Consider the following 4,654-nt stretch of genomic DNA (forward strand, 5'->3'; position numbering starts at 1 on the left):
AATGGATACTCACCACACTCCCTGCCAACCTCAGGCTTCTTCAGCAGCTCTGACTTCCTGGCTCTCTTAGGAATCCTGGCGGCTAAAGGGCACCTCTCTCTGCTTCAGTGACCCAACCAACTAAAGGAAGCCTGGCATGGTGCAAGGTAACACACAACCTGCCTTGTTAGGGAAAGCAATTCACCAAAGTCCCCGAGGAGCCACATTCCTCTAAAGGACAAAACATCTGAAAGGTCTCTACCAGCCAGGTCTCTATCAAAGACTCAATTTGCCTAAAACAGAAACGGGACAGACAAAACCACCACCCAACATCAGCTCAATGTAGTTCCCAATACTCTGATTATATCCTGGGAACCTGGCAACTGAGGTCCTGGAAAAACTGCAGCCCTGTCTCCCAGCTGCATAGTTGCCTCTTGGGACAGCTTCCTGTCGTACCTGTAGGTCTCGGTGTTTCTCTTTCAAATCCTGTCCAGTCAGCAGGCATTGAGTAAGCACCTGGGATAGGCAAGGCACCGGGCTGGATCAGGAGAGTCAAGCTAGCTTAATAGTTACCATGGCTCAAAAGTAATCACCGGCTCTCTTTGAGCCCAAGTGTTAAACACAAACAGCCATTTATTCTGCAAAATAGTTGTTGCCAACAAGTCAAAGGACAGTCTTGCCTTCTCTGTAGCAGGGAATGGCTGTGGGTCCCCCACTGATAACTTGTATCATGTTCCCCAATAAATATGAACACTAAGAAATTCTGATTGCAATAGCATGTCTAGCAATGTGTTTAAAAGGAACCCTCTCACAAAGAGGGTACATATTGTATTCCATCCATCCTTATAGGAAAGTTAAGATAGCACTTCCTAATCCCTGATTTGACTATGTCTAAATGGATACTTTCCTGTTTGCTAGTGATCCTGGTATATTTTGGGATTATTAAGTAGGGCACACACAATTAAAAAACAAGTCCACCACACATGCAGAAATATTCATTGGTGCCATTTAAGTCTCAGAACCAGCTTTCTGTCCAGAGAAAATGCACATTGACCAAATCAGACTTCTGCTTCAAGGCTGAGGGGAAAAAAGGAATCATCACACCTGCCTATAAGATCAGTCTTCCAATATACGGGTAAGGGGAGGAGACATGGCACATATTTCCTACTTTAACTGAGAAGGCTCCATTTTCTCAGACGTAACTACTAACTGATTTTTAGAATACGTTTCAAGAACCCTCACCAGATTTGGCAAAATGGGACATAAGTTGGAGAGACTTGTTGACCTTTCTATGCTACAGCATGGAGCAAAATTATAGTTTCAGAATCCTCTCAATACCTACAATGCTGATACATCAAGGAGGGGGGGCGGGCAAGTCATGGGTCTCAGGAGATGATGTGATTCCAGCCCCTCAAGGTGGGTAAGGTATTATTAGGTTCATTTTAAAAGTGAGGCAACCATGGCCAAGAGAACATAACTGCCCCAGGTGGCACAGCTAGTGAGTGGAGAATACTAATCATATCTAACAGTTATTAGGTGTTTACTATGTGCCAAGCACTGTTCTACATTAACTGACCGATACACATAACTATGAGGTTGGTGTTATTCTCTTTTTCCTATTTGGAAGCACAGTAGGATAAAGTTGTTTTCCCATGTTCACAGCATCAGTGAGCGGTGAAATGAGAACCTGAGTCCAGGCCATCCGGCTCCAGAATCTACACTCTTTTTTAAAAATATATATATTTTATTGATTTTTTTACAGAGAGGAAGGGAGAGAGATCGAGAGTTAGAAACATCGATGAGAGAGAAACATCAATCAGCTGCCTTCTGCACATCCCCCACTGGGGATGTGCCCGCAACCCAGGTACATGCCCTTGACCGGAATCAAACCCGGGACCCCTCAGTCCGCAAGCCGACACTCTATCCACTGAGCCAACCCGGTTTCGGCCAGAATCTACACTCTTAATCACTCTTCTAAAACCTTGACTTCCACCTCCTGCCAAAATAGGACTCCACACACACCTGAATCATGAGATATGAAGGCATATCTTATGTGGTTGGTGGTCTCAGTAGGATGCATAATGTACTTTATCCTCTGAGATGACACACAATACTGACTTCACAAAAACCTTAATGAGAATGACCATTCTTTTCCCTTGCTGTAATTGAGGAGAAAAAATCTAGAGGTGCTGCTTAGTAAAATCAAGCAAAAATTCCTAGCTGGCCCTGGCTGATGTTGCTTAGTTGGTTGAATGTTGTCCCATGCACCAAAAGGTTGCTGGTTCAATTGCCAGTCAGGGCACATGCCTGGGTTGCAGGCTCAATCGCTAGTGGGGGGCTTGCAGGAGGCAGCCAATCAATGTTTCTCTCTCATCATTGATGTTTCTCTCTCTCCCTCTTCCTTCCTCTCTTAAATAAAAAAATAAAAAAAGAAAAAAAAATTTTTAAAAATATGTTTTTATTGATTTCAGAGAGGAAGGGAGAGGGAGAGGAAGATAGAAACATCAATAATGAGAATCACTGATTGTTTGCCTTCTGCACGTCCCCTACTGGGGATGGAGCCCCCAATCTGGGCATGTGCCCTTGACGAGAATGGAACCTGGACTCTTCAGTCTGCAGGCTGATGCTCTATCCACTGAGCCAAACCAGGTAGGGCCCTAGCTGGCTTTTCTGCTGGTCACAATCAAGACATTGAATCCTCTGGACTAAAACACATCAAGAGGCTTTCCGGCTTGCCTTTACAATCCCATTTCTTTCAAGAAGCATGACTCCTGCCCTAGCCAGTTTGGCTCCGTGGATAGAGGGCTCCCGGGTTTGGTTCCAGTTAAGGGTACATACTTTGGTTGCAGGTTCCCCGGCCCTGGTCAGGGTGTGTGCAGGAGGCAACCAATCAATATGTCTCTCTTACATCAGTGTTTCTCTCTGTCTCTCACTCTCTCTAAAAGTCAATGGAAAAATATCCTTGGGTGAGGAAAGAAGAAAAAGAAGAAAGAAGAAAGAAGGAAGAAGAAGAAGAAGAAGAAGAAGAAGCATGATACTAAACACAAAGATGTATTCACCCAAAAAGCATTATTAAGCACCAACTATGTACAAAGCTCTGGGGATATAAAGTTGAAGAAACTCCATCCCTCCATAATCATGAAATGTGTAGTTTAATGGGGGAAATCAGCCAAGAAAGAGGTGATTGTAGCCATAGACTTTATACCCCAGATCCAGTCTGAACAGCAATAGGTGGACCTAAAACAATTTTGAATGAAAGCAAGCCATGACTGCCTAAATATGAAGCTGAGTAAGAAAGAGCACTATGGTAGTTCAAATAGATCTCTGAATATTGACTGTCTTGCCGGCCACTGGTCCTCATGACCATGAAAAATATTACTACTTCTGGTCATTTAGGGAATTGAAATTCATTTCAGACTGTAATGTTCAAATAAGCAACCTACAAATTTGATCTTAGTTGTTTTGAAAAATGATTCCATTTACTGCTATAACATTTTCAGGAGGGAGATAATCACTTCTCTTGGACATTATGTATTTCAGAGTTTTATTCTGCTATAAATACTTATTAAGCACCCAAAACCTACTCCAAACCAGGAACAGCTAAGACTGTCACATTTACAACCTCACCTGATTGTCTTCTGTTCTAATCTCAAGACACCCAAGCTCTTTAATAGCTACACTTGAGCAGAAAGCCAAATAAAAATGATCTATCTTAGACAACTAAGTTAAAACAGGCATGGTAAATAATGAGGTAGCATTTGACACACATGTTCTTTCAACTATTTGTTAAAAAACAATCAGTACCCAGCTACTTGAAAATGGAACACAGTACATATTTGTGTGGAAAATTTACTACCAGTGAATTTTCCATGTTTCTTTCATCGCACTATCCTCTCAAATTGAGGCTTCAGCCAATTGCACCTCATGGCCATAAGAACATCAGTCCCACTTGGTAAGATAAGCCTAAAAAAGTGATTACATCACCTCATGGGAGCAGTAGAAACAAGCTCCTTGAGTCTCACAAGATTGATTAATCAGCATTAAAAACAAAAAGAAAAAACCCACACAAAATAAAACAATAAAAAAAACACCTATATGCAGAAGTTGGATGTTGCCTGAAAAGAAAACTTCCTAGAACCACTTCCCTTTACCCTGTGTGACCTTCGCCCATATCATTCAGCTTAGATAATTCCTTCCCACATTCTCATAAAACCCCGAAAGGCAAGGGAAAGTAAAACGAACGAGATTACATTTCACAGCATTAGGCTACTTAATTCTCATGTTTCTCTTTATCCAATTTATTTCGAGTTCTGGGCCTGAATTGAATAACTAATTGCTTCCAGCTTCCTAAAGTGGTTCAACTAAGTAACTAGGTTCATGTGAGGCTTGCTAGAGACAGCAAGTAGAAAGTGGAATTTACATCAGTAAGAGTAAGTAAAAGTGTAGAAACTGTATCTATGAAAGAAAAAAGTTTGAGCAATAGAGTGGGAAAAGTAAGTAAACTATAAATAAGGTATGAGTGGGGTAATGGATGGAGATGGGTTTTTGGGGTTCAGGAAGTATGTTTTAACTTACCAAATAAGGTAGAGATCTGAGGAAATTATGACATCACAAGTACTCCAAAGACATTTGTTACATGAGTCAGAGGCCGTATGGAAGGAGTAGGTTATGAAAG

At 41.7% G+C, this 4,654-nt stretch overlaps 1 protein-coding gene across 1 annotated transcript in view; it reads right to left on the reverse strand.

The window, feature by feature from the left end:
* FMN1 (formin 1) overlaps window positions 1-4,654 on the reverse strand; it is a 398,649-nt gene that overhangs the window by 295,788 nt on the left and 98,207 nt on the right. The window lies entirely within an intron of this gene.

The sequence above is a fragment of the Myotis davidii genome, unplaced genomic scaffold (assembly GCF_000327345.1).
Source record: "Myotis davidii unplaced genomic scaffold, ASM32734v1 scaffold46, whole genome shotgun sequence".
Taxonomy (NCBI): domain Eukaryota; kingdom Metazoa; phylum Chordata; class Mammalia; order Chiroptera; family Vespertilionidae; genus Myotis; species Myotis davidii.